This window comes from Perca flavescens, chromosome 5, assembly GCF_004354835.1.
Source record: "Perca flavescens isolate YP-PL-M2 chromosome 5, PFLA_1.0, whole genome shotgun sequence".
Taxonomy (NCBI): Eukaryota; Metazoa; Chordata; class Actinopteri; order Perciformes; family Percidae; genus Perca; species Perca flavescens.
The window spans coordinates 6,653,060-6,662,074 of NC_041335.1; positions in this window are offsets into that span (position 1 = coordinate 6,653,060).

Below are 9,015 nucleotides of genomic sequence, written 5' to 3' on the forward strand. Positions count from 1 at the left end.
TCTGCCCCCCGGACTGTCTGCTTAGAAAAGTTCTGGCCCTTGGAAAAATGTAGTTGATGACCCCTGCTATAAAGGCTATATATAGCCTATTTACTTTGTATGTATATTATAAATATATATGTGTGTGTGTGTGTGTGTGTGTGTGTGTGTGTGTGTGTGTGTGTGTGTGTGTGTGTGTGAAATACAACAAATAAAAATGTACAAGCCCCTTACATTCTTGTTACATTATGCTGAGCGATTTCCCCTTGGTTCAGTTTCATATCACACATAGAAAATTACAAGTGAACCAAAATGCATCATTACAAACCACGCAGGAACGTTCACTCTGGTTATTGGTCAGATGTGTCTGGGGGTGGGAGCAAGAAAGTAAATACAAGTCCTTTGTTCTGGACTAGTGCGTATTTCTTGTGTTACGTTTTAAGATGAGTTTCAGATTGAGTTTCCGGAGGGAGACAATCACAGAGACAACATGCTGCAGGCTGACGCTACAAACCACATGCTACCACACAGAGAACACAATTGAAGACAGACTCTTAAAGGGATGGTTCGGAGTAATTTCACCCTTGGGTCCTTTGCACCATGACCTCGAGCAGAGGCGCAACTACCCAGTGTCAGAGGGGTATGCAGCAAAAAAAAAAATGTAGATATAAAATCGAGATATGTCATTCATGGGATTGGTACCATAGGGTTTAACCAAAATCTAAATCAGCAACATTGGTTTGCATTAAGCTAGCCGTAAACCCCACTTTAGCTGCTAGTGTTAGCAAACACTAGCTACTGTAGTCTGAGAAGTTTGTTAACATAAATATTTTCAAGCCTCCATGTTTGGTAGCAAATCTATGCATGATTCCATGGTAAACCAGAGTTATTGCATTAGTTATGTTTTCCAGATTCTTGTCATTTATTGTACATGCTACCTTATATTTTCCAGTTTTCAGCTCAGCAACCTCGGTTTTGCATGTTCTAAGCTACCCATAAACCCCCATTTGGCTGCTACATTCCCAGTGTTAGCAAACGCTAGCTAGTCTGTTCCAGGCTCCAAGCACAGACGTCACACTTTAAATCCTACCTTTCACCATCCACTTATTTAACTGCTGTCCCATCCCTTGACATGCCATCTTCTTTTCCCTCTGTCTTTTTCAATTTTTAGCTCACGACAGCTTTTTTCTTTATCCATCTTTTTCCATAGATGACAACTCACTACTCGTACCTGCTCGCTCAGCACTCACGGCTGTCAGAGTTCTAAATGTTTAACTCATTATAAACAAAGTATCAATCTTATTTTAAGTTACAACTAAATGTCGTAGGTGAAATAATATAATAGCGCAAATAGTCATCAAATGGTTTATGTAAAAAAAACATAACATTCTGTCATGCATTTTGGCAGCACTACACGTTATACAGTACTAGCTAGGAAGTCTAAAAGTGCAACTCAAGTGAAGTAGATTACCTTGAAGGCCTATGCTCAGGCCAATGGTCTGTGTCCAAGCAGCTCTTCCAATAAGTCCTTGTGTGGGCAGTTTGCAGGACTGTTGCTGCTAACTTGGTTGGTTTTCCTGCATTTCAAAAATGTTTCCACCGACATTTGTGCAACTTTCCGGTGACTTTTTAATGTTTTCAATGTGTTTATGAATCTGTACTTGAATAATAAAGTTTTTTGAAAAAAAAAAATAGCCTGGTAGCGAAGCTGATATAGCCTCTTGTTTCACATTAGATAGAAACTGATGATGTAGGCTAAACACAAACGACATTTCATGCAACAGTTAAGTTTTCATTTAGTTACTGTAATTGGTCTTGTGTACTTTTTCGTTCATTTGATTTCCGATTTTGAAACGATATCCAAATTTGAAAAATGGGTCATTTTAAAGCTTGTTAATATTGACGACAATGTGTTCAAATGGAAAACAAGCCATATTTCCTTTAATTTAGCCCTCAAAAGTAGAATGGTGTGTAGTTTTGTTATGGACTTTGATATTAACAGCAATAATTCAGTCTCCATTACAGCCATGTGTACAAAGGGGCAATTTTCCTTTATTAACAGGGGAACCAGAAGCATACGGTGAAACTCGAAAAATTAGAATATCGTGGAAAAGTTGATTTTATTTCAGTAATTCAACTTAAAAGGTATAACTAATATATTATATAGACTTATTACATGCAAAGCGAGATATTTCAAGCCTGTGTTATAATTTTGATGATTATGGCTTACAGTTTATGAAAACCCTCAGAAAATTAGAATATTGTGAGAAGGTTCAATATTATAGGCTCAAAGTGTCCCACTTTAATCAGCTAATTAATCCAAAACACCTGCAAAGGGTTCCTGAGTCTTTAAATGGTCTCTCAGTCTGGTTCAGTAGAATTCACAATCATGTGAGATGCTCCTCGGATATTACCTGCACAGCAACACACCTAATCTAAGTATTTCAAAAGGTCGAACACAAATACAGATGTCGAGATACAGTAAAATCGCTACTTGATTACCGTTGTATCCGAGGGTTGAAGTTGCATTTTAACGGGGTAGTGCAAGTTGCTGCTGTGGTTTAGCTGAAGCTAATGCAGCCTGAGCTTTCACGTTACAATATAAAAGGTGTTGACCGCTGACTTAGCTAGCACGCAAACAGTTAATTTACATGTCTACAAGCATGTTACCAAACTACACCAAGAGACAAATACTAAGAAATATTGATAGAAAGCAGGATAAACTAGTACTTCCATACTTTTAGCATTGGCTAATTAGCAACCTGCCAGCCATTCGATGTTAGCTTCCGAGCTAGTTAGCAGCTAGCCCCAGAAGTTCATGAAAACAAGGCTTTCACCGGAGCAGTCTTACGTTATTTCTAAATCGAAACGAAAAAGTACACTGGCCCAATTACAGTTCACTGTTGTTGCATGAAATGTCGTTTGTGTCTAGCCTACATCCGTTTCTATCATCTAATGTGAAACAAGAGGCTAAATCAGCTTTGCTAACGTCATGGTCCGTTCGAGCGTATGGGGAGTGACGTAGCCAAAAAAAAAATGACTGACTTGGATGTGGGCGGGGCTTGATGTAAATCAAAATGAGGCAGGTAAAAAAGCCCCCTTGCTCTTTAACAAAAAGGTCTGTAGGGAACCTTTCCATAATGTTGTTAGACATTTATAATAACAATCTGTGCCTGTTAATGGCAAAAACAGTACTTTTAGTGGACAAAATTAGCGATGCGCATTTGCCCCATATGATTACATTGCAAATAAAAAAGAGGTTCCAGGTAGAAAAATACCAAAATATCCTGGATATGGGCACTGTCATCTTGTAATTGTGGAGCCAGCCTCTGCACAGTAGTGATCGGGCCCATACACCCGCTTGAACAATCGCGAGTCAATCACAGCTGTCAATCATGACTTTTACTAGGGCTGGGACAATATGCTTTTTTCCCGATTTGATTCTTTCAAGTAAGATGGGCGCTGATTTGATTGGAATTGAAATTCTAGAGGTATTTGATAGTTTTGAGTATTGCGATTTTTCCTTCTTTAACAAAAACAAAAGTTGAAAATAATAATTGTAGCGACAATATATCATGAGACATTTCTAAAAAGAATGCACATCACATATCAGTCAGTCAGTCTGACACTTATCTCATTTGTAAAGAAGTACATAAAATGTATTTTCTGCATTTTCTACTTTCGTCGTGCTGGAAATTGATATATTTGCCATCAGTGGTACCTTATGAACAGAAAATATTTAGGTGAATCATTCTTTAAAAAAAAGGAATATAATCGATTGCTAAAATCATCGCCAAAAAAAATCACATACATATGATTTTCGATTTTTTTTTCCCACCCCTAGTTTTTACAGCCTTAAATAACTAAAACCAAACTTATCAGAACAATGAAATCTTGAACAAACCTCAGCATAATAAGAACTACATAAAATGACAGCAACCATCTTTTGCAAAACTTTATTTGACATTCATGGGCATACATTTCATCTAACAGATGGGGTGGAGATTATAAATAAAATTTCTTAAGAGCAATTATTGAAGGGGACACAAATACAGCAAGAGTTGTTCTTGTAACAGGATGTGTGTAGTTGTGGAACTCCAGTAAGTAGGCTGACAAAGCTATCTTATTCACTTTAAACACTGGATGAAGTCATTCTTTTCTATACAGATGATGCTGAACTGAGAACTGAGCCTCCTAGCAAGCAAGCTAACTAACAAGCCAGCCAGGCGGCCACTACTTTTAAACTTAGTAAAGTTTAAAAACTTAATGTTTCATTACACACTCTTGTCACAGAGTAGGAAAGCACAATGCTCTGGCCAGATGAGTGAGAACTTTGTTAGGCTCATTTGCTGTTAGTAGTGAAAGCAGGTTGGGTGGAATGAGCAAGCTAACGTTAGCTAATTAACTATCCATCAAGCTACCAAACAAGCTAACTAACTTTAAAACTGTTAACATAGTGGACTCGTGGAAAAATACATACTTTTTTTGTCATAACTAATTGATTAATGACTCATCATGTGTATTAGAAAAAAGAATAACTTTATCCAATGTTTAAAGTGAATACTTTGTTTTGTTTTTTGTTTAAAGCTATAGTGCATAGTTTGTCGCCCTCATGAAGAATTCTAATTAATGACAACAACACTGTCGGTGCGTCCACATGATACAGCCTTCCGTGATCGCGCACGCGCCCCCATCCCTCCTCCACGCAGTTGCTAGTAGCCAAGGAAGACACGGAGGATTAAAAAAAGTATGATGGACTCTTCAGAAAAGGTAATTATCTTAACTCGAGGTTCTGCGCGGGAAAGTCACTGGACGACCCAATCTTCTGAACACAGCCATAAAATACAGAGAGAGTTGTGTGGAGCTGATAGTCTTCGTTAGCTTTGTAGCAACTCATTTGGCAATGGCTTGAATGTAACGGACATTCATTAATATCAGAAAATTACACACTAAAGCTTTAAAGTGAATAAAACAGCTATTTAGATGTTTTGGCTCCACTTATAGTCTATGCATCAACCCCCATCAATTACTTAGATTCTGTAGTTGAACCTGTCAATCAGTTTATACGGTGCTTAGAATAACACTTTGATTGCTGATTGTAGCTTCAAATGAATTTGTCCTTACCTAGAAATATAGGCACTTTATTAAAATTACAAAATAAACTAAAAAATATATATTTTAAAAAAACTTGGACTTATATAATTATTTGAACTTTTATTTATTACCTAATATGAAGTCGATGTATGGCAGTTTATTTTATTTCACTTCTCTTCAGATGAACGGAAACAGGTAGGAAGGAAAGAGTAAAGGAGGGAAAATACATCAGGGTTCACCCCTCCACACATCATTTGATAGCGTTTCAACCCAAACCACTGCCACCCCTTTCCAACAACCACAGGCAGGCAATCAGGACTGTTTCCATTTAAAACAAGATTCCAGGAGGCAGAGAAAAAGCCATAACCTAACCTGAGGGAAAGGAAAATGAAGCACACTGTGAACACACATGGCCGTCACCTCTCAGGGAAGGCTGGGAGAGTTGGTGGGGGGGTTGCCGGTCGTACGCCAGTCTTGCCCACAGAGATGGAGAACTGCCAGGCAGCTGCATGTTTGTCTTGGCATCCCAGCGTGGAGCAAATGGGGAATAAGGAACCTGCTGTGCTGCCAAGCAAATAATTGAATATCAGTGTAAATGTCCAACAGCATCTCACCTCATCCTCTCCTGGCCTGAGTGAAGAAAAGGCTGGTATCCAGAGACCAGATCTGAGGTCAGGCAGTATGTGAGAATCATTTTATAATTTGGTTTAAGCTGCCCAGAGCCCTGGCCTGTTTGGGTTTACCACATTGTGGATCAGTTGTTAGCCAAAAAAAACACTAAATTGAAATTGTGTCAACTTTCTATCACTTCTGTATTTTCCCTGTGGCAAAATGTAATCTGATAAATCCAAATTATTTAAGGAAGTAATCGTGTAGTGTCATTTTTATAAATAAAAAAAAAACCACATTGATTTATATAACCTCAAATTCCTTCTCATCTTCTTTAGACTTTGTTAAAACAGGTCTTTTTTTAAATTTCCCTTCAATAACCACTCATATCATGGTGATAATTATAAACCTTTTTTGTTTAGGAAATTAAACAGATGTGTATTACACCCCAATATAATGGAATTGTTTTTCTTTTTTAAATGTTGTCTGAGAACGTATTTGAGAACTGGTATGAAATCAACTGCATACTTGAGCATGAATGTTTATTGTTGACCCTGGAAACTGTATTTTATTATCCTAGTTATTTTCCATATGTTTAACTGAATCTCACTGTCTTCCTCAGCAGATGGAGTTCTCTAAACTGAGACCGTTAGTTGTGGTTGAAAGCTCCGGAAAAAGCTAGAAAGTGGACTTTATTTTCATTAGCTCAGCAAAACAACAGAAAAACGTAAAATACAGTATCCAGTACAGGTCATAATTACAGAAAACAAAAAAGATCTAAAAAAAGTACAGAAAATACTAGACGTTATTTCTTCGCCTAGCCGGCTCTGGCCAGAGAATTTAATCAACATCACAGGCGATATATCCTCATTGGCAAGACAACGTGGGAAGAACCGTCTTGAATGTCAAATCTATCCTTGCACAGCTGCATGTCAACCTGTTCACAGGCGTCCTCCATGGCCTAAATGAGGGGTACCTCTTCCTCTTCCTCCTTCTCCTCCTCTGTGGATTCCCCCTTTCACCCTCCATCTTCTTCTGAATACTTTAATTTTGGTTGAAAGCAGGTGAACTTACCTGCTGCATTTTATTGCTTAAACCTGTTTGGTGTGTCTACAAATTAAGCACACTGTTTGGTGTGTTTACGCACCTGATGGCTGTGTTTCACAGATTGGCTCATAGGTGTGGTAATTTGACAGTCATTGCTTTGGAATTGCAAGGAAGTGACATCATGGTATACTTCTGTGTCTAATGAATACAAGTGTGTTTAGTGTTTTGCAAATCACTGTGTATATTTTTTTGCAAAAAGTGTGAGGCTGACATTGTGCTTATAGTGGTGCACATCTGGGACAATGTTTTGTTCTTTGAGTGTAAAGTTTTTATAATTGTGTAATACTTTTGATTTAAGTGTGTAAGCAATTTGAAAAAAACTAACACTAAACCCCATTCTCTGAACCAAATGCTCAGTGGCCTAAACCCATTTGTTGAAATCAATTACTCTTCTTGCAAAACTCCAACACATTTCACACTGTGATGCACTTGTATTGCAAAATGGTTAACACGGGCAGCACAAGTTAAACACAACTACAACACAGTTGTCATCGTTTACACATGACTCAAAATTGTACACACGTTTCCAATGAGGGGATCAAAACAGTTCAACAACAGTTCAGAGTGCACAGGTGGCACAGGAGCATTGAATGTCTGATTTTGCAGTTCCACAGTATTTTTTAGTGTTTATGTGCTTTTCATTTCCTTTGTTCTTTGGCCTTTTACAGTGCAACTACTGTATTGTTCTACAGGTGCCTAATACTGTAAACAGACATTTAATATTGTATCACTTGCACTACTTTCAGTGTACAAGATATTCACTGTACAAGTTGTGATGTACTTTTTGTTTTCATTGCAAAATGTGTTTACTGTATGAAATAAAAAAAAAAATTCTGTGACATGTCCTGGACACTGTGTTCTCGAATTGTTGAGGTAATGTCTAATAAATGATCTGTAGTGTTTAGTTATTGACGGGCTGTGTGTATGATCAGAAAGCATTGTTTGATTTTGCCAGCAGTCAGGTGTTTTGTGAATATAGTTTGAGAATTTGGTTTTGTGTTTACAGTTTTGAGAAAATGGGTGAGGGTTTCAGGAAATGTGTCTTAGCAATGAAGAAAAAATGTATTGCTAAAGCTCTGATTGCTAATTGAACAGTTGTGCAACGTGTGTTTGCCCATGTGAGGAGTCAGAGTGGATAGTAGGACATTTAAGGCTAGCAGTTTTAATTGGCAGTGTGTTGCATGTGAACACAAGATATGTTATTTAAGAAGATAGTGCCAAATGTAGAGAATTGAGTGTAGTGTTTTGAAAAAGTGTGGTTTAGAACTGCAATCTGAGTGTATTGCAGGAAATGTGCTTGTATTATAACAGAATTGGTTCAGGGGGTTGGGTGAGTCTCAAGTACCAGTATTTGTGCCATAACAATTGAGAAAAACTGTAAACTGCATGATCAATCCTGTGACACTGGCTCTCATGTAGCACTAGAGGGAGCCCCATGCCAGCCCCTCAGACTGTTCAGGCCTCCTTGAATGAAAGAGAGTGGCATCAATCTTGTCATCTCACTCTCGGCAAGAAAGTGAATAAGGTTGTTTCCCAAAATGCGTGAGTGACTATTCATTGAATAATTTAAATACTGTTGGATAGTTTAATTAGATAGTTTATCTAGTAATTACGAAACACTATTAACTAGCTGTCAAATACTGTACATGTAGTAGGATGAAAAGTACGTCTGAAATTAAAGGACAATTCCGGGGCAAAACAAACCTAGGGATTAATAACAGATGTGTACCCATTCGATCGTTCTCTGGGACATGTTTTCATGCTAATCAAATGTGTTTGTAGCTTGAAAGAAGCTAGCGCGGACCGCTGGTTAGCTTACAACGCTAGTATACGGGGCACAGGGAAAGTAAAAACGAATCGCTATTTATACCACTAAAAAGGCTCAAAACATCACCAAACTTCAACGATAGCATAATGAGGATCCCTAAATGTTAACCGAAGCATTGAGAACATTGTAAGTGTACAGACAGTTTATTGAATGAAGAGCTGCGGGAGCTCCGTGAAAGGGCTATGAGAGAGAGAGAGCTACTTGTAGTCAATGCTGCCACACAGCCTCGTACTTCGGGAAACTGGTGGTGTACCTGCGGACATTGTGAAGCTATGGCCACCGAACAGGAGTGTCTGTGTTGCACGGAGTGGGACCTGTTGCGTAGCGACACCCAAGAGATGCAGAGTTTTGTACAGTCTGAAGATTTCCCCTCTCTGATAAACAGGGCTGTACTTGAA